Here is a 22,983-nt window from a genome sequence, read left to right as displayed (position 1 = left end):
TCAAGCCAGCCAGCCCTTTACTTATGACACAGGCGCACGCTTGGCACTACTTTGTTGATGCACGTGCGGCTACTGCGCACAGAATTCACAAACACAGAAAATATTTTTTTTTTGGTTTGGACTGGAGTGTACTTTGGGGGTTACAGCACCCTTTAACGGTCAAGCCAGCCGGCCCTTTACTTATGACACAGGCGCACGCTTGGCACTACTTTGTTGATGCACGTGCGGCTACTGCGCAGACAATTCACAAACACAGAAAATATTTTTTTTTTTGGTTTGGACTGGAGTGTACTTTGGGGGTTACAGCACCCTTTAATGGTCAAGCCAGCCGGCCCTTTACCTATTACACAGGCGCACGCTTGGCACTACTTTGTTGATACACGTGCGGCTACTGCGCACACAATTCACAAGCACAGAAAATATTTTTTTTTTTGGTCTGGACTGGAGTGTACTTTGGGGGTTACAGCACCCTTTAACGGTCAAGCCAGCCGGCCCTTTACTTATGACACAGGCGCACGCTTGGCACTACTTTGTTGATGCAGGTGCGGCTACTGCACACACAATTCACAAACACAGAAAATAATTTTTTTTTGGTTTGGACTGGAGTGTACTTTGGGGGTTACAGCACCCTTTAACAGTCAAGCCAACCGGCCCTTTACTTATGACACAGGCGCACGCTTGGCACTACTTTGTTGATGCACGTGCGGCTGCTGCGCACACAATTCACAAACACAGAAAATATTTTTTTTTTTGGTTTGGACTGGAGTGTACTTTGGGGGTTACAGCACCCTTTAATGGTCAAGCCAGCCGGCCCTTTACTTATGACACAGGCACACGCTTGGCACTACTTTGTTGATGCAAGTGCGGCTTCTGTGCACACAATTCACAAACACAGAAAATAATTTTTTTTTGGTTTGGACTGGAGTGTACTTTGGGGGTTACAGCACCCATTAACGGTCAAGCCAGCCGGCCCTTTACTTATGACAAAGGCGCACGCTTGGCACTACTTTGTTGATGCACGTGCGGCTACTGCGCACACAATTCACAAACACAGAAAATATATATTTTTTTGGTTTGGACTGGAGTGTACTTTGGGGGTTACAGCACCCTTTAACGGTCAAGCCAGCCGGCCCTTTACTTATGACACAGGCACACGCTTGGTACTACTTTGATGATGCAAGTGCAGCTACTGCGCACACAATTCACAAACACAGAAAAAATTTTTTTTTTTGGTTTGGACTGGAGTGTACTTTGGGGGTTACAGCACCCTTTAACGGTCAAGCCAGCTGGCCCTTTACTTATGACACAGGCGCACGCTTGGCATTACTTTGTTGATGCACGTGCGGCTACTGCGCACACAATTCACAAACACAGAAAATATTTTTTTTTTTGGTTTGGACTGGAGTGTAATTTGGGGGTTACAGCACCCTTTAACGGTCAAGCCAACCGGCCCTTTACTTATGACACAGGCACACGCTTGGCACTACTTTGTTGATGCACGTGCGGCTACTGCGCACACAATTCACAAACACAGAAAATATTTTTTTTTGGTTTGGACTGGAGTGTACTTTGGGGGTTACAGCACCCTTTAACGGTCAAGCCAGCCAGCCCTTTACTTATGACACAGGCGCACGCTTGGCACTACTTTGTTGATGCACGTGCGGCTACTGCGCACAGAATTCACAAACACAGAAAATATTTTTTTTTTGGTTTGGACTGGAGTGTACTTTGGGGGTTACAGCACCCTTTAACGATCAAGCCAGCCGGCCCTTTACTTATGACACAGGCGCACGCTTGGCACTACTTTGTTGATGCACGTGCGGCTACTGCGCAGACAATTCACAAACACAGAAAATATTTTTTTTTTGGTTTGGACTGGAGTGTACTTTGGGGGTTACAGCACCCTTTAATGGTCAAGCCAGCCAGCCCTTTACCTATTACACAGGCGCACGCTTGGCACTACTTTGTTGATGCACGTGCGGCTACTGCGCACACAATTCACAAACACAGAAAATATTTTTTTTTTTGGTCTGGACTGGAGTGTACTTTGGGGGTTACAGCACCCTTTAACAGTCAAGCCAGCCAGCCCTTTACTTATGACACAGGCGCACGCTTGGCACTACTTTGTTGATGCACGTGCGGCTACTGCGCACACAATTCACAAACATAGAAAATATATATTTTTTGGGTTTGGACTGGAGTGTACTTTGGGGGTTACAGCACCCTTTAACGGTCAAGTCAGCCGGCCCTTTACTTATGACACAGGCACACGCTTGGCACTACTTTGTTGATGCAAGTGCGGCTACTGCGCACACAATTCACAAACACAGAAAATAATTTTTTTTTTTAGTTGGACTGGAGTGTACTTTGTGGGTTACAGCACCCTTTAACGGTCAAGCCAGCTGGCCCTTTACTTATGACACAGGCGCACGCTTGGCACTACTTTGTTGATGCACGTGCGGCTACTGCGCACAGAATTCACAAACACAGAAAATATTTTTTTTTTGGTTTGGACTGGAGTGTACTTTGGGGGTTACAGCACCCTTTAACGGTCAAGCCAGCCGGACCTTTACTTATGACACAGGCGCACGCTTGGCACTACTTTGTTGATGCACGTGCGGCTACTGCGCAGACAATTCACAAACACAGAAAATATTTTTTTTTTTGGTTTGGACTGGAGTGTACTTTGGGGGTTACAGCACCCTTTAATGGTCAAGCCAGCCGGCCCTTTACCTATTACACAGTCGCACGCTTGGCACTACTTTGTTGATGCACGTGCGGCTACTGCGCACACAATTCACAAACACAGAAAATATTTTTTTTTTTGGTCTGGACTGGAGTGTACTTTGGGGGTTACAGCACCCTTTAACGGTCAAGCCAGCCGGCCCTTTACTTATGACACAGGCGCACGCTTGGCACTACTTTGTTGATGCACGTGCGGCTACTGCGCACACAATTCACAAACATAGAAAATATATATTTTTTTGGTTTGGACTGGAGTGTACTTTGGGGGTTACAGCACCCTTTAACGGTCAAGTCAGCCGGCCCTTTACTTATGACACAGGCACACGCTTGGCACTACTTTGTTGATGCAAGTGCGGCTACTGCGCACACAATTCACAAACACAGAAAATAATTTTTTTTTTTAGTTGGACTGGAGTGTACTTTGTGGGTTACAGCACCCATTAACGGTCAAGCCAGCTGTCCCTTTACTTATGACACAGGCGCACGCTTGGCACTACTTTGTTGATGCACGTGCGGCTACTGCGCACAGAATTCACAAACACAGAAAATATTTTTTTTTTTGGTTTGGACTGGAGTGTACTTTGTGGGTTACAGCACCCTTTAACGGTCAAGCCAGCCGGACCTTTACTTATGACACAGGCGCACGCTTGGCACTACTTTGTTGATGCACGTGCGGCTACTGCGCACACAATTTACAAACACAGAAAATAATTTTTTTTTTGGTTTGGACTGGAGTGTAGTTTGGGGGTTACAGCACCCTTTAACGGTCAAGCCAGCCGGCCCTTTACTTATGACACAGGCGCACGCTTGTCACTACTTTGTTGATGCACGTGCGGCTACTGCACACACAATTCACAAACACAGAAAATAATTTTTTTTTTGGTTTGGACTGGAGTGTACTTTGGGGGTTACAGCACCCTTTAACAGTCAAGCCAACCGGCCCTTTACTTATGACACAGGCGCACGCTTGGCACTACTTTGTTGATGCACGTGCAGCTACTGCGCACACAATTCACAAACACAGAAAATATTTATTTTTTTGGTTTGGACTGGAATGAACTTTGGGGGTTACAGCACCCTTTAATGGTCAAGCCATACGGCCCTTTACTTATGACACAGGGGCACGCTTGGCACTATTTTGTTGATGCACGTGCGGCTACTGCGCAGACAATTCACAAACACAGAAAATATTTTTTTTTTTGGTTTGGACTGGAGTGTACTTTGGGGGTTACAGCACCCTTTAATGGTCAAGCCAGCCGGCCCTTTACTTAGGACACAGGCGCACGCTTGGCACTACTTTGTTGATGCACGTGCGGCTACTGCGCACACAATTCACAAACACAGAAAATATTTTTTTTTTTGGTTTGGACTGGAGTGTACTTTGGGGGTTACAGCACCCTTTAATGGTCAAGCCAGCCGGCCCTTTACTTATGACACAGGCGCACGCTTGGCACTACTTTGTTGATGCACGTGCGGCTACTGCGCACACAATTCACAAACACAGAAAATATATATTTTTTTGGTTTGGACTGGAGTGTACTTTGGGGGTTACAGCACCCTTTAACGGTCAAGCCAGCCGGCCCTTTACTTATGACACAGGCACACGCTTGGCACTACTTTGTTGATGCAAGTGCGGCTACTGCGCACACAATTCACAAACACAGAAAATAATTTTTTGTTTGGTTTGGACTGGAGTGTACTTTGGGGGTTACAGCACCCTTTAATGGTCAAGCCAGCCGGCCCTTTACCTATTACACAGGCGCACGCTTGGCACTACTTTGTTGATGCAGGTGCGGCTACTGCGCACACAATTCACAAACACAGAAAATATTTTTTTTTTTGGTCTGGACTGGAGTGTACTTTGGGGGTTACAGCACCCTTTAACGGTCAAGCCAGCCGGCCCTTTACTTATGACACAGGCGCACGCTTGGCACTACTTTGTTGATGCACGTGCGGCTACTGCGCACACAATTCACAAACATAGAAAATATATATTTTTTTGGTTTGGACTGGAGTGTACTTTGGGGGTTACAGCACCCTTTAACGGTCAAGTCAGCCGGCCCTTTACTTATGACACAGGCACACGCTTGGCACTACTTTGTTGATGCAAGTGCGGCTACTGCGCACACAATTCACAAACACAGAAAATAATTTTTTTTTTTAGTTGGACTGGAGTGTACTTTGTGGGTTACAGCACCCTTTAACGGTCAAGCCAGCTGGCCCTTTACTTATGACACAGGCGCACGCTTGGCACTACTTTGTTGATGCACGTGCGGCTACTGCGCACACAATTCACAAACACAGAAAATATTTTTTTTTTTTGTTTGGACTGGAGTGTACTTTGGGGGTTACAGCACCCTTTAATGGTCAAGCCAGCCGGCCCTTTACCTATTACACAGGCGCACGCTTGGCACTACTTTGTTGATGCACGTGCGGCTACTGCGCACACAATTCACAAACACAGAAAATATTTTTTTTTTTGGTCTGGACTGGAGTGTACTTTGGGGGTTACAGCACCCTTTAACGGTCAAGTCAGCCGGCCCTTTACTTATGACACAGGCACACGCTTGGCACTACTTTGTTGATGCAAGTGCGGCTACTGCGCACACAATTCACAAACACAGAAAATAATTTTTTTTTTTAGTTGGACTGGAGTGTACTTTGTGGGTTACAGCACCCTTTAACGGTCAAGCCAGCTGGCCCTTTACTTATGACACAGGCGCACGCTTGGCACTACTTTGTTGATGCACGTGCGGCTACTGCGCACACAATTCACAAACACAGAAAATATTTTTTTTTTTGGTTTGGACTGGAGTGTACTTTGTGGGTTACAGCACCCTTTAACGGTCAAGCCAGCCGGACCTTTACTTATGACACAGGCGCACGCTTGGCACTACTTTGTTGATGCACGTGCGGCTACTGCGCACACAATTTACAAACACAGAAAATAATTTTTTTTTTGGTTTGGACTGGAGTGTAGTTTCGGGGTTACAGCACCCTTTAACGGTCAAGCCAGCCGGCCCTTTACTTATGACACAGGCGCACGCTTGTCACTACTTTGTTGATGCACGTGCGGCTACTGCGCACACAATTCACAAACACAGAAAATATATATTTTTTTGGTTTGGACTGGAGTGTACTTTGGGGGTTACAGCACCCTTTAACGGTCAAGCCAGCCGGCCCTTTACTTATGACACAGGCACACGCTTGGCACTACTTTGTTGATGCAAGTGCGGCTACTGCGCACACAATTCACAAACACAGAAAATAATTTTTTGTTTGGTTTGGACTGGAGTGTACTTTGGGGGTTACAGCACCCTTTAATGGTCAAGCCAGCCGGCCCTTTACTTATGACACAGGCGCACGCTTGCCATTACTTTGTTGATGCACGTGCGGCTACTGCGCACACAATTCACAAACACAGAAAATAATTTTTTTTTTGGTTTGGACTGGAGTGTACTTTGTGGGTTACAGCACCCTTTAACGGTCAAGCCAGCTGGCCCTTTACTTATGACACAGGCGCACGCTTGCCATTACTTTGTTGATGCACGTGCGGCTACTGCGCACACAATTTACAAACACAGAAAATAATTTTTTTTTTGGTTTGGACTGGAGTGTACTTTGGGGGTTACAGCACCCTTTAACGGTCAAGCCAGCCGGCCCTTTACTTATGACACAGGCGCACGCTTGGCACTACTTTGTTGATGCAGGTGCGGCTACTGCACACACAATTCACAAACACAGAAAATAAATTTTTTTTGGTTTGGACTGGAGTGTACTTTGGGGGTTACAGCACCCTTTAACAGTCAAGCCAACCGGCCCTTTACTTATGACACAGGCGCACGCTTGACACTACTTTGTTGATGCACGTGCGGCTACTGCGCACACAATTCACAAACACAGAAAATATTTTTTTTTTTGGTTTGGACTGGAATGAACTTTGGGGGTTACAGCACCCTTTAACGGTCAAGCCAGTTGGCCCTTTACTTATGACACAGGCGCACGCTTGGCACTACTTTGTTGATGCACGTGCGGCTACTGCGCAGACAATTCACAAACACAGAAAATATTTTTTTTTTTGGTTTGGACTGGAGTGTACTTTGGCGGTTACAGCACCCTTTAATGGTCAAGCCAGCCGGCCCTTTACCTATTACACAGGCGCACGCTTGGCACTACTTTGTTGATGCACGTGCGGCTACTGCGCACACAATTCACAAACACAGAAAATATTTTTTTTTTTGGTCTGGACTGGAGTGTACTTTGGGGGTTACAGCACCCTTTAACGGTCAAGCCAGCCGGCCCTTTACTTATGACACAGGCGCACGCTTGGCACTACTTTGTTGATGCAGGTGCGGCTACTGCACACACAATTCACAAACACAGAAAATAATTTTTTTTTGGTTTGGACTGGAGTGTACTTTGGGGGTTACAGCACCCTTTAACAGTCAAGCCAACCGGCCCTTTACTTATGACACAGGCGCACGCTTGGCACTACTTTGTTGATGCACGTGCGGCTGCTGCGCACACAATTCACAAACACAGAAAATATTTTTTTTTTTGGTTTGGACTGGAGTGTACTTTGGGGGTTACAGCACCCTTTAATGGTAAAGCCAGCCGGCCCTTTACTTATGACACAGGCACACGCTTGGCACTACTTTGTTGATGCAAGTGCGGCTACTGCGCACACAATTCACAAACACAGAAAATAATTTTTTTTTTGGTTTGGACTGGAGTGTACTTTGGGGGTTACAGCACCCTTTTAACGGTCAAGCCAGCCGGCCCTTTACTTATGACAAAGGCGCACGCTTGGCACTACTTTGTTGATGCAAGTGCGGCTACTGCGCACACAATTCACAAACACAGAAAATATATATTTTTTTGGTTTGGACTGGAGTGTACTTTGGGGGTTACAGCACCCTTTAACGGTCAAGCCAGCCGGCCCTTTACTTATGACACAGGCACACGCTTGGTACTACTTTGATGATGCAAGTGCGGCTACTGCGCACACAATTCACAAACACAGAAAATATTTTTTTTTTTGGTTTGGACTGGAGTGTACTTTGGGGGTTACAGCACCCTTTAATGGTCAAGCCAGCCGGCCCTTTATTTATGACACAGGCGCACGCTTGACACTACTTTGTTGATGCAAGTGCGGCTACTGCGCACACAATTCACAAACACAGAAAATAATTTTTTTTTTGGTTTGGACTGGAGTGTACTTTGGGGGTTACAGCACCCTTTAACGGTCAAGCCAGCTGGCCCTTTACTTATGACACAGGCGCACGCTTGGCATTACTTTGTTGATGCACGTGCGGCTACTGCGCACACAACTCACAAACACAGAAAATATTTTTTTTTTTGGTTTGTACTGGAGTGTACTTTGGGGGTTACAGCACCCTTTAACGGTCAAGCCAGCCGGCCCTTTACTTATAACACAGGCACACGCTTGGCACTACTTTGTTGATGCACGTGCGGCTACTGCGCACACAATTCACAAACACAGAAAATATTTTTTTTTGGTTTGGACTGGAGTGTACTTTGGGGGTTACAGCACCCTTTAACGGTCAAGCCAGCCAGCCCTTTACTTATGACACAGGCGCACGCTTGGCACTACTTTGTTGATGCACGTGCGCCTACTGCGCACACAATTCACAAACACAGAAAATATTTTTTTTTTTGGTCTGGACTGGAGTGTACTTTGGGGGTTACAGCACCCTTTAACAGTCAAGCCAGCCAGCCCTTTACTTATGACACAGGCGCACGCTTGGCACTACTTTGTTGATGCACGTGCGGATACTGCGCACACAATTCACAAACATAGAAAATATATTTTTTTTTGGTTTGGACTGGAGTGTACTTTGGGGGTTACAGCACCCTTTAACGGTCAAGTCAGCCGGCCCTTTACTTATGACACAGGCACACGCTTGGCACTACTTTGTTGATGCAATTGCGGCTACTGCGCACACAATTCACAAACACAGAAAATAATTTTTTTTTTTAGTTGGACTGGAGTGTACTTTGTGGGTTACAGCACCCTTTAACGGTCAAGCCAGCTGGCCCTTTACTTATGACACAGGCGCACGCTTGGCACTACTTTGTTGATGCACGTGCGGCTACTGCGCACAGAATTCACAAACACAGAAAATATTTTTTTTTTGGTTTGGACTGGAGTGTACTTTGGGGGTTACAGCACCCTTTAACGGTCAAGCCAGCCGGCCCTTTACTTATGACACAGGCGCACGCTTGGCACTACTTTGTTGATGCACGTGCGGCTACTGCGCAGACAATTCACAAACACAGAAATTTTTTTTTTTTTTGGTTTGGACTGGAGTGTACTTTGGGGGTTACAGCACCCTTTAACGGTCAAGCCAGCCGGCCCTTTACTTATGACACAGGCGCACGCTTGGCACTACTTTGTTGATGCACGTGCGGCTACTGCGCAGACAATTCACAAACACAGAAAATATTTTTTTTTTTGGTTTGGACTGGAGTGTACTTTGGGGGTTACAGCACCCTTTAATGGTCAAGCCAGCCGGCCCTTTACCTATTACACAGGCGCACGCTTGGCACTAATTTGTTGATGCACGTGCGGCTACTGCGCACACAATTCACAAACACAGAAAATATTTTTTTTTTTGGTCTGGACTGGAGTGTACTTTGGGGGTTACAGCACCCTTTAACGGTCAAGCCAGCCGGCCCTTTACTTATGACACAGGCGCACGCTTGGCACTACTTTGTTGATGCACGTGCGGCTACTGCGCACACAATTCACAAACATAGAAAATATATATTTTTTTGGTTTGGACTGGAGTGTACTTTGGGGGTTACAGCACCCTTTAACGGTCAAGTCAGCCGGCCCTTTACTTATGACACAGGCACACGCTTGGCACTACTTTGTTGATGCAAGTGCGGCTACTGCGCACACAATTCACAAACACAGAAAATATTTTTTTTTTTTAGTTGGACTGGAGTGTACTTTGTGGGTTACAGCACCCTTTAACGGTCAAGCCAGCTGGCCCTTTACTTATGACACAGGCGCACGCTTGGCACTACTTTGTTGATGCACGTGCGGCTACTGCGCACAGAATTCACAAACACAGAAAATATTTTTTTTTTTGGTTTGGACTGGAGTGTACTTTGTGGGTTACAGCACCCTTTAACGGTCAAGCCAGCCGGACCTTTACTTATGACACAGGCGCACGCTTGGCACTACTTTGTTGATGCACGTGCGGCTACTGCGCACACAATTTACAAACACAGAAAATAATTTTTTTTTTGGTTTGGACTGGAGTTTAGTTTGGGGGTTACAGCACCCTTTAACGGTCAAGCCAGCTGGCCCTTTACTTATGACACAGGCGCACGCTTGTCACTACTTTGTTGATGCACGTGCGGCTACTGCACACACAATTCACAAACACAGAAAATAATTTTTTTTTGGTTTGGACTGGAGTGTACTTTGGGGGTTACAGCACCCTTTAACAGTCAAGCCAACCGGCCCTTTACTTATGACACAGGCGCACGCTTGGCACTACTTTGTTGATGCACGTGCAGCTAGTGCGCACACAATTCACAAACACAGAAAATATTTATTTTTTTGGTTTGGACTGGAATGAACTTTGGGGGTTACAGCACCGTTTAGTGGTCAAGCCAGTCGGCCCTTTACTTATGACACAGGGGCACGCTTGGCACTATTTTGTTGATGCACGTGCGGCTACTGCGCAGACAATTCACAAACACAGAAAATATTTTTTTTTTTGGTTTGGACTGGAGTGTACTTTGGGGGTTACAGCACCCTTTAATGGTCAAGCCAGCCGGCCCTTTACTTAGGACACAGGCGCACGCTTGGCACTACTTTGTTGATGCACGTGCGGCTACTGCGCACACAATTCACAAACACAGAAAATATTTTTTTTTTTGGTTTGGACTGGAGTGTACTTTGGGGGTTACAGCACCCTTTAATGGTCAAGCCAGCCGGCCCTTTACTTATGACACAGGCGCACGCTTGGCACTACTTTGTTGATGCACGTGCGGCTACTGCGCACACAATTCACAAACACAGAAAATATATATTTTTTTGGTTTGGACTGGAGTGTACTTTGGGGGTTACAGCACCCTTTAACGGTCAAGCCAGCCGGCCCTTTACTTATGACACAGGCACACGCTTGGCACTACTTTGTTGATGCAAGTGCGGCTACTGCGCACACAATTCACAAACACAGAAAATAATTTTTTGTTTGGTTTGGACTGGAGTGTACTTTGGGGGTTACAGCACCCTTTAATGGTCAAGCCAGCCGGCCCTTTACTTATGACACAGGCGCACGCTTGCCATTACTTTGTTGATGCACGTGCGGCTACTGCGCACACAATTCACAAACACAGAAAATAATTTTTTTTTTGGTTTGGACTGGAGTGTACTTTGTGGGTTACAGCACCCTTTAACGGTCAAGCTAGCTGGCCCTTTACTTATGACACAGGCGCACGCTTGCCATTACTTTGTTGATGCACGTGCGGCTACTGCGCACACAATTTACAAACACAGAAAATAATTTTTTTTTTGGTTTGGACTGGAGTGTACTTTGGGGGTTACAGCACCCTTTAACGGTCAAGCCAGCCGGCCCTTTACTTATGACACAGGCGCACGCTTGGCACTACTTTGTTGATGCAGGTGCGGCTACTGCACACACAATTCACAAACACAGAAAATAAATTTTTTTTGGTTTGGACTGGAGTGTACTTTGGGGGTTACAGCACCCTTTAACAGTCAAGCCAACCGGCCCTTTACTTATGACACAGGCGCACGCTTGACACTAACTTTGTTGATGCACGTGCGGCACTGCGCACACAATTCACAAACACAGAAAATATTTTTTTTTTTGGTTTGGACTGGAATGAACTTTGGGGGTTACAGCACCCTTTAACGGTCAAGCCAGTTGGCCCTTTACTTATGACACAGGCGCACGCTTGGCACTACTTTGTTGATGCACGTGCGGCTACTGCGCAGACAATTCACAAACACAGAAAATATTTTTTTTTTTTGGTTTGGACTGGAGTGTACTTTAGCGGTTACAGCACCCTTTAATGGTCAAGCCAGCCGGCCCTTTACCTATTACACAGGCGCACGCTTGGCACTACTTTGTTGATGCACGTGCGGCTACTGCGCACACAATTCACAAACACAGAAAATATTTTTTTTTTGGTCTGGACTGGAGTGTACTTTGGGGGTTACAGCACCCTTTAACGGTCAAGCCAGCCGGCCCTTTACTTATGACACAGGCGCACGCTTGGCACTACTTTGTTGATGCAGGTGCGGCTACTGCACACACAATTCACAAACACAGAAAATAATTTTTTTTTGGTTTGGACTGGAGTGTACTTTGGGGGTTACAGCACCCTTTAACAGTCAAGCCAACCGGCCCTTTACTTATGACACAGGCGCACGCTTGGCACTACTTTGTTGATGCACATGCGGCTGCTGCGCACACAATTCACAAACACAGAAAATATTTTTTTTTTTTGGTTTGGACTGGAGTGTACTTTGGGGGTTACAGCACCCTTTAATGGTCAAGCCAGCCGGCCCTTTACTTATGACACAGGCACACGCTTGGCACTACTTTGTTGATGCAAGTGCGGCTACTGCGCACACAATTCACAAACACAGAAAATAATTTTTTTTTTGGTTTGGACTGGAGTGTACTTTGGGGGTTACAGCACCCTTTAACGGTCAAGCCAGCTGGCCCTTTACTTATGACACAGGCGCACGCTTGGCATTACTTTGTTGATGCACGTGCAGCTACTGCGCACACAATTCACAAACACAGAAAATATTTTTTTTTTTGGTTTGTACTGGAGTGTACTTTGGGGGTTACAGCACCCTTTAACGGTCAAGCCAGCCGGCCCTTTACTTATGACACAGGCGCACGCTTGGCACTACTTTGTTGATGCAGGTGCGGCTACTGCACACACAATTCACAAACACAGAAAATAATTTTTTTTTGGTTTGGACTGGAGTGTACTTTGGGGGTTACAGCACCCTTTAACAGTCAAGCCAACCGGCCCTTTACTTATGACACAGGCGCACGCTTGGCACTACTTTGTTGATGCACGTGCGGCTGCTGCGCACACAATTCACAAACACAGAAAATATTTTTTTTTTTGGTTTGGACTGGAGTGTACTTTGGGGGTTACAGCACCCTTTAATGGTCAAGCCAGCCGGCCCTTTACTTATGACACAGGCACACGCTTGGCACTACTTTGTTGATGCAAGTGCGGCTACTGCGCACACAATTCACAAACACAGAAAATAATTTTTTTTTTGGTTTGGACTGGAGTGTACTTTGGGGGTTACAGCACCCTTTAACGGTCAAGCCAGCTGGCCCTTTACTTATGACACAGGCGCACGCTTGGCATTACTTTGTTGATGCACGTGCGGCTACTGCGCACACAATTCACAAACACAGAAAATATTTTTTTTTTTGGTTTGTACTGGAGTGTACTTTGGGGGTTACAGCACCCTTTAACGGTCAAGCCAGCCGGCCCTTTACTTATGACACAGGCACACGCTTGGCACTACTTTGTTGATGCACGTGCGGCTACTGCGCACACAATTCACAAACACAGAAAATATTTTTTTTTGGTTTGGACTGGAGTGTACTTTGGGGGTTACAGCACCCTTTAACGGTCAAGCCAGCCAGCCCTTTACTTATGACACAGGCGCACGCTTGGCACTACTTTGTTGATGCACGTGCGCCTACTGCGCACACAATTCACAAACACAGAAAATATTTTTTTTTTTGGTCTGGACTGGAGTGTACTTTGGGGGTTACAGCACCCTTTAACGGTCAAGTCAGCCGGCCCTTTACTTATGACACAGGCACACGCTTGGCACTACTTTGTTGATGCAATTGCGTCTACTGCGCACACAATTCACAAACACAGAAAATAATTTTTTTTTTTAGTTGGACTGGAGTGTACTTTGTGGGTTACAGCACCCTTTAACGGTCAAGCCAGCTGGCCCTTTACTTATGACACAGGCACACGCTTGGCACTACTTTGTTGATGCACGTGCGGCTACTGCGCACAGAATTCACAAACACAGAAAATATTTTTTTTTTGGTTTGGACTGGAGTGTACTTTGGGGGTTACAGCACCCTTTAACGGTCAAGCCAGCTGGCCCTTTACTTATGACACAGGCGCACGCTTGGCACTACTTTGTTGATGCACGTGCGGCTACTGCGCAGACAATTCACAAACACAGAAAATATTTTTTTTTTTGGTTTGGACTGGAGTGTACTTTTGGGGTTACAGCACCCTTTAATGGTCAAGCCAGCCGGCCCTTTACCTATTACACAGGCGCACGCTTGGCACTACTTTGTTGATGCACGTGCGGCTACTGCGCACACAATTCACAAACATAGAAAATATATATTTTTTTGGTTTGGACTGGAGTGTACTTTGGGGGTTACAGCACCCTTTAACGGTCAAGTCAGCCGGCCCTTTACTTATGACACAGGCACACGCTTGGCACTACTTTGTTGATGCAAGTGCGGCTACTGCGCACACAATTCACAAACACAGAAAATAATTTTTTTTTTTAGTTGGACTGGAGTGTACTTTGTGGGTTACAGCACCCTTTAACGGTCAAGCCAGCTGGCCCTTTACTTATGACACAGGCGCACGCTTGGCACTACTTTGTTGATGCACGTGCGGCTACTGCGCACAGAATTCACAAACACAGAAAATATTTTTTTTTTTGGTTTGGACTGGAGTGTACTTTGTGGGTTACAGCACCCTTTAACGGTCAAGCCAGCCAGACCTTTACTTATGACACAGCCGCACGCTTGGCACTACTTTGTTGATGCACGTGCGGCTACTGCGCACACAATTTACAAACACAGAAAATAATTTTTTTTTTGGTTTGGACTGGAGTGTAGTTTGGGGGTTACAGCACCCTTTAACGGTCAAGCCAGCCGGCCCTTTACTTATGACACAGGCGCACGCTTGTCACTACTTTGTTGATGCACGTGCGGCTACTGCACACACAATTCACAAACACAGAAAATAATTTTTTTTTGGTTTGGACTGGAGTGTACTTTGGGGTTTACAGCACCCTTTAACAGTCAAGCCAACCGGCCCTTTACTTATGACACAGGCGCACGCTTGGCACTACTTTGTTGATGCACGTGCAGCTACTGCGCACACAATTCACAAACACAGAAAATATTTATTTTTTTGGTTTGGACTGGAATGAACTTTGGGGGTTACAGCACCCTTTAACGGTCAAGCCAGTCGGCCCTTTACTTATGACACAGGGGCACGCTTGGCACTATTTTGTTGATGCACGTGCGGCTACTGCGCAGACAATTCACAAACACAGAAAATATTTTTTTTTTTGGTTTGGACTGGAGTGTACTTTGGGGGTTACAGCACCCTTTAATGGTCAAGCCAGCCGGCCCTCTACTTAGGACACAGGCGCACGCTTGGCACTACTTTGTTGATGCACGTGCGGCTACTGCGCACACAATTCACAAACACAGAAAATATTTTTTTTTTTGGTTTGGACTGGAGTGTACTTTGGGGGTTACAGCACCCTTTAATGGTCAAGCCAGCCGGCCCTTTACTTATGACACAGGCGCACGCTTGGCACTACTTTGTTGATGCACGTGCGGCTACTGCGCACACAATTCACAAACACAGAAAATATATATTTTTTTGGTTTGGACTGGAGTGTACTTTGGGGGTTACAGCACCCTTTAACGGTCAAGCCAGCTGGCCCTTTACTTATGACACAGGCACACGCTTGGCACTACTTTGTTGATGCAAGTGCGGCTACTGCGCACACAATTCACAAACACAGAAAATAATTTTTTGTTTGGTTTGGACTGGAGTGTACTTTGGGGGTTACAGCACCCTTTAATGGTCAAGCCAGCCGGCCCTTTACTTATGACACAGGCGCACGCTTGCCATTACTTTGTTGATGCACGTGCGGCTACTACGCACACAATTCACAAACACAGAAAATAATTTTTTTTATGGTTTGGACTGGAGTGTACTTTGTGGGTTACAGCACCCTTTAACGGTCAAGCCAGCTGGCCCTTTACTTATGACACAGGCGCACGCTTGGCACTACTTTGTTGATGCACGTGCGGCTGCTGCGCACACAATTCACAAACACAGAAAATATTTTTTTTTTGGTTTGGACTGGAGTGTACTTTGGGGGTTACAGCACCCTTTAATGGTCAAGCCAGCCGGCCCTTTACTTATGACACAGGCACACGCTTGGCACTACTTTGTTGATGCAAGTGCGGCTACTGCGCACACAATTCACAAACACAGAAAATAATTTTTTTTTTGGTTTGGACTGGAGTGTACTTTGGGGGTTACAGCACCCTTTAACGGTCAAGCCAGCTGGCCCTTTACTTATGACACAGGCGCACGCTTGGCATTACTTTGTTGATGCACGTGCGGCTACTGCGCACACAATTCACAAACACAGAAAATATTTTTTTTTTTGGTTTGTACTGGAGTGTACTTTGGGGGTTACAGCACCCTTTAACGTCAAGCCAGCCGGCCCTTTACTTATGACACAGGCGCACGCTTGGCACTACTTTGTTGATGCAGGTGCGGCTACTGCACACACAATTCACAAACACAGAAAATAATTTTTTTTTGGTTTGGACTGGAGTGTACTTTGGGGGTTACAGCACCCTTTAACAGTCAAGCCAACCGGCCCTTTACTTATGACACAGGCGCACGCTTGGCACTACTTTGTTGATGCACGTGCGGCTGCTGCGCACACAATTCACAAACACAGAAAATATTTTTTTTTTTGGTTTGGACTGGAGTGTACTTTGGGGGTTACAGCACCCTTTAATGGTCAAGCCAGCCGGCCCTTTACTTATGACACAGGCACACGCTTGGCACTACTTTGTTGATGCAAGTGCGGCTACTGCGCACACAATTCTCAAACACAGAAAATAATTTTTTTTTTGGTTTGGACTGGAGTGTACTTTGGGGGTTACAGCACCCTTTAACGGTCAAGCCAGCTGGCCCTTTACTTATGACACAGGCGCACGCTTGGCATTACTTTGTTGATGCACGTGCGGCTACTGCGCACACAATTCACAAACACAGAAAATATTTTTTTTTTTGGTTTGTACTGGAGTGTACTTTGGGGGTTACAGCACCCTTTAATGGTCAAGCCAGCCGGCCCTTTACTTATGACACAGGCACACGCTTGGCACTACTTTGTTGATGCACGTGCGGCTACTGCGCACACAATTCACAAACACAGAAAATATTTTTTTTTGGTTTGGACTGGAGTGTACTTTGGGGGTTACAGCACCCTTTAACGGTCAAGCCAGCCAGCCCTTTACTTATGACACAGGCGCACGCTTGGCACTACTTTGTTGATGCACGTGCGCCTACTGCGCACACAATTCACAAACACAGAAAATATTTTTTTTTTTGGTCTGGACTGGAGTGTACTTTGGGGGTTACAGCACCCTTTAACAGTCAAGCCAGCCAGCCCTTTACTTATGACACAGGCGCACGCTTGGCACTACTTTGTTGATGCATGTGCGGCTACTGCGCACACAATTCACAAACATAGAAAATATATATTTTTTTGGTTTGGACTGGAGTGTACTTTGGGGGTTACAGCACCCTTTAACGGTCAAGTCAGCCGGCCCTTTACTTATGACACAGGCACACGCTTGGCACTACTTTGTTGATGCAATTGCGGCTACTGCGCACACAATTCACAAACACAGAAAATAATTTTTTTTTTTAGTTGGACTGGAGTGTACTTTGTGGGTTATAGCACCCTTTAACGGTCAAGCCAGCTGGCCCTTTACTTATGACACAGGCGCACGCTTGGCACTACTTTGTTGATGCACGTGCGGCTACTGCGCACAGAATTCACAAACACAGAAAATATTTTTTTTTTGGTTTGGACTGGAGTGTACTTTGGGGGTTACAGCACCCTTTAACGGTCAAGCCAGCTGGCCCTTTACTTATGACACAGGCGCACGCTTGGCACTAATTTGTTGATGCACATGCGGCTACTGCGCAGACAATTCACAAACACAGAAAATATTTTTTTTTTTGGTTTGGACTGGAGTGTACTTTGGGGGTTACAGCACCCTTTAATGGTCAAGCCAGCCGGCCCTTTACCTATTACACAGGCGCACGCTTGGCACTACTTTGTTGATGCACGTGCGGCTACTGCGCACACAATTCACAAACACAGAAAATATTTTTTTTTTTGGTCTGGACTGGAGTGTACTTTGGGGGTTACAGCACCCTTTAACGGTCAAGCCAGCCGGCCCTTTACTTATGACACAGGCGCACGCTTGGCACTACTTTGTTGATGCACGTGCGTCTACTGCGCACACAATTCACAAACATAGAAAATATATATTTTTTTGGTTTGGACTGGAGTGTACTTTGGGGGTTACAGCACCCTTTAACGGTCAAGTCAGCCGGCCCTTTACTTATGACACAGGCACACGCTTGGCACTACTTTGTTGATGCAAGTGCGGCTACTGCGCACACAATTCACAAACACAGAAAATAATTTTTTTTTTTAGTTGGACTGGAGTGTACTTTGTGGGTTACAGCACCCTTTAACGGTCAAGCCAGCTGGCCCTTTACTTATGACACAGGCGCACGCTTGGCACTACTTTGTTGATGCACGTGCGGCTACTGCGCACAGAATTCACAAACACAGAAAATATTTCTTTTTTTGGTTTGGACTGGAGTGTACTTTGTGGGTTACAGCACCCTTTAACGGTCAAGCCAGCCGGACCTTTACTTATGACACAGGCGCACGCTTGGCACTACTTTGTTGATGCACGTGCGGCTGCTGCGCACACAATTCACAAACACAGAAAATATTTTTTTTTTTGGTTTGGACTGGAGTGTACTTTGGGGGTTACAGCACCCTTTAATGGTCAAGCCAGCCGGCCCTTTACTTATGACACAGGCACACGCTTGGCACTACTTTGTTGATGCAAGTGCGGCTACTGCGCACACAATTCACAAACACAGAAAATAATTTTTTTTTTGGTTTGGATTGGAGTGTACTTTGGGGGTTACAGCACCCTTTAACGGTCAAGCCAGCTGGCCCTTTACTTATGACACAGGCGCACGCTTGGCATTACTTTGTTGATGCACGTGCGGCTACTGCGCACACAATTCACAAACACAGAAAATATTTTTTTTTTTGGTTTGTACTGGAGTGTACTTTGGGGGTTACAGCACCCTTTAACGGTCAAGCCAGCCGGCCCTTTACTTATGACACAGGCACACGCTTGGCACTACTTTGTTGATGCACGTGCGGCTACTGCGCACACAATTCACAAACACAGAAAATATTTTTTTTTGGTTTGGACTGGAGTGTACTTTGGGGGTTACAGCACCCTTTAACGGTCAAGCCAGCCAGCCCTTTACTTATGACACAGGCGCACGCTTGGCACTACTTTGTTGATGCACGTGCGCCTACTGCGCACACAATTCACAAACACAGAAAATATTTTTTTTTTTGGTCTGGACTGGAGTGTACTTTGGGGGTTACAGCACCCTTTAACAGTCAAGCCAGCCAGCCCTTTACTTATGACACAGGCGCACGCTTGGCACTACTTTGTTGATGCATGTGCGGCTACTGCGCACACAATTCACAAACATAGAAAATATATATTTTTTTGGTTTGGACTGGAGTGTACTTTGGGGGTTACAGCACCCTTTAACGGTCAAGTCAGCCGGCCCTTTACTTATGACACAGGCACACGCTTGGCACTACTTTGTTGATGCAATTGCGGCTACTGCGCACACAATTCACAAACACAGAAAATAATTTTTTTTTTTAGTTGGACTGGAGTGTACTTTGTGGGTTACAGCACCCTTTAACGGTCAAGCCAGCTGGCCCTTTACTTATGACACAGGCGCACGCTTGGCACTACTTTGTTGATGCACGTGCGGCTACTGCGCACAGAATTCACAAACACAGAAAATATTTTTTTTTTGGTTTGGACTGGAGTGTACTTTGGGGGTTACAGCACCCTTTAACGGTCAAGCCAGCTGGCCCTTTACTTATGACACAGGCGCACGCTTGGCACTAATTTGTTGATGCACGTGCGGCTACTGCGCAGACAATTCACAAACACAGAAAATATTTTTTTTTTTGGTTTGGACTGGAGTGTACTTTGGGGGTTACAGCACCCTTTAATGGTCAAGCCAGCCGGCCCTTTACCTATTACACAGGCGCACGCTTGGCACTACTTTGTTGATGCACGTGCGGCTACTGCGCACACAATTCACAAACACAGAAAATATTTTTTTTTTTGGTCTGGACTGGAGTGTACTTTGGGGGTTACAGCACCCTTTAACGGTCAAGCCAGCCGGCCCTTTACTTATGACACAGGCGCACGCTTGGCACTACTTTGTTGATGCACGTGCGGCTACTGCGCACACAATTCACAAACATAGAAAATATATATTTTTTTGGTTTGGACTGGAGTGTACTTTGGGGGTTACAGCACCCTTTAACGGTCAAGTCAGCCGGCCCTTTACTTATGACACAGGCACACGCTTGGCACTACTTTGTTGATGCAAGTGCGGCTACTGCGCACACAATTCACAAACACAGAAAATAATTTTTTTTTTTAGTTGGACTGGAGTGTACTTTGTGGGTTACAGCACCCTTTAACGGTCAAGCCAGCTGGCCCTTTACTTATGACACAGGCGCACGCTTGGCACTACTTTGTTGATGCACGTGCGGCTACTGCGCACAGAATTCACAAACACAGAAAATATTTTTTTTTTTGGTTTGGACTGGAGTGTACTTTGTGGGTTACAGCACCCTTTAACGGTCAAGCCAGCCGGACCTTTACTTATGACACAGGCGCACGCTTGGCACTACTTTGTTGATGCACGTGCGGCTACTGCGCACACAATTTACAAACACAGAAAATAATTTTTTTTTTGGTTTGGACTGGAGTGTAGTTTGGGGGTTACAGCACCCTTTAACGGTCAAGCCAGCTGGCCCTTTACTTATGACACAGGCGCACGCTTGGCATTACTTTGTTGATGCACGTGCGGCTACTGCGCACACAATTCACAAACACAGAAAATATTTTTTTTTTTGGTTAGTACTGGAGTGTACTTTGGGGGTTACAGCACCCTTTAACGGTCAAGCCAGCCGGCCCTTTACTTATGACACAGGCACACGCTTGGCACTACTTTGTTGATGCACGTGCGGCTACTGCGCACACAATTCACAAACACAGAAAATATTTTTTTTTGGTTTGGACTGGAGTGTACTTTGGGGGTTACAGCACCCTTTAACGGTCAAGCCAGCCAGCCCTTTACTTATGACACAGGCGCACGCTTGGCACTACTTTGTTGATGTACGTGCGCCTACTGCGCACACAATTCACAAACACAGAAAATATTTTTTTTTTTGGTCTGGACTGGAGTGTACTTTGGGGGTTACAGCACCCTTTAACAGTCAAGCCAGCCAGCCCTTTACTTATGACACAGGCGCACGCTTGGCACTACTTTGTTGATGCATGTGCGGCTACTGCGCACACAATTCACAAACATAGAAAATATATATTTTTTTGGTTTGGACTGGAGTGTACTTTGGGGGTTACAGCACCCTTTAACGGTCAAGTCAGCCGGCCCTTTACTTATGACACAGGCACACGCTTGGCACTACTTTGTTGATGCAATTGCGGCTACTGCGCACACAATTCACAAACACAGAAAATAATTTTTTTTTTTAGTTGGACTGGAGTGTACTTTGTGGGTTACAGCACCCTTTAACGGTCAAGCCAGCTGGCCCTTTACTTATGACACAGGCGCACGCTTGGCACTACTTTGTTGATGCACGTGCGGCTACTGCGCACAGAATTCACAAACACAGAAAATATTTTTTTTTTGGTTTGGACTGGAGTGTACTTTGGGGGTTACAGCACCCTTTAACGGTCAAGCCAGCTGGCCCTTTACTTATGACACAGGCGCACGCTTGGCACTAATTTGTTGATGCACGTGCGGCTACTGCGCAGACAATTCACAAACACAGAAAATATTTTTTTTTTTGGTTTGGACTGGAGTGTACTTTGGGGGTTACAGCACCCTTTAATGGTCAAGCCAGCCGGCCCTTTACCTATTACACAGGCGCACGCTTGGCACTACTTTGTTGATGCACGTGCGGCTACTGCGCACACAATTCACAAACACAGAAAATATTTTTTTTTTTGGTCTGGACTGGAGTGTACTTTGGGGGTTACAGCACCCTTTAACGGTCAAGCCAGCCGGCCCTTTACTTATGACACAGGCGCACGCTTGGCACTACTTTGTTGATGCACGTGCGGCTACTGCGCACACAATTCACAAACATAGAAAATATATATTTTTTTGGTTTGGACTGGAGTGTACTTTGGGGGTTACAGCACCCTTTAACGGTCAAGTCAGCCGGCCCTTTACTTATGACACAGGCACACGCTTGGCACTACTTTGTTGATGCAAGTGCGGCTACTGCGCACACAATTCACAAACACAGAAAATAATTTTTTTTTTTAGTTGGACTGGAGTGTACTTTGTGGGTTACAGCACCCTTTAACGGTCAAGCCAGCTGGCCCTTTACTTATGACACAGGCGCACGCTTGGCACTACTTTGTTGATGCACGTGCGGCTACTGCGCACAGAATTCACAAACACAGAAAATATTTTTTTTTTTGGTTTGGACTGGAGTGTACTTTGTGGGTTACAGCACCCTTTAACGGTCAAGCCAGCCGGACCTTTACTTATGACACAGGCGCACGCTTGGCACTACTTTGTTGATGCACGTGCGGCTACTGCGCACACAATTTACAAACACAGAAAATAATTTTTTTTTTGGTTTGGACTGGAGTGTAGTTTGGGGGTTACAGCATCCTTTAACGGTCAAGCCAGCCGGCCCTTTACTTATGACACAGGCGCACGCTTGTCACTACTTTGTTGATGCACGTGCGGCTACTGCACACACAATTCACAAACACAGAAAATAATTTTTTTTTGGTTTGGACTGGAGTGTACTTTGGGGGTTACAGCACCCTTTAACAGTCAAGCCAACCGGCCCTTTACTTATGACACAGGCGCACGCTTGGCACTACTTTGTTGATGCACGTGCAGCTACTGCGCACACAATTCACAAACACAGAAAATATTTATTTTTTTGGTTTGGACTGGAATGAACTT

The sequence above is a fragment of the Taudactylus pleione genome, unplaced genomic scaffold (genome assembly GCF_031769625.1).
Source record: "Taudactylus pleione unplaced genomic scaffold, aTauple2 ptg001990l, whole genome shotgun sequence".
NCBI classification, from domain to species: Eukaryota; Metazoa; Chordata; class Amphibia; order Anura; family Myobatrachidae; genus Taudactylus; species Taudactylus pleione.
Note: the sequence above shows the minus strand (reverse complement) of the source record.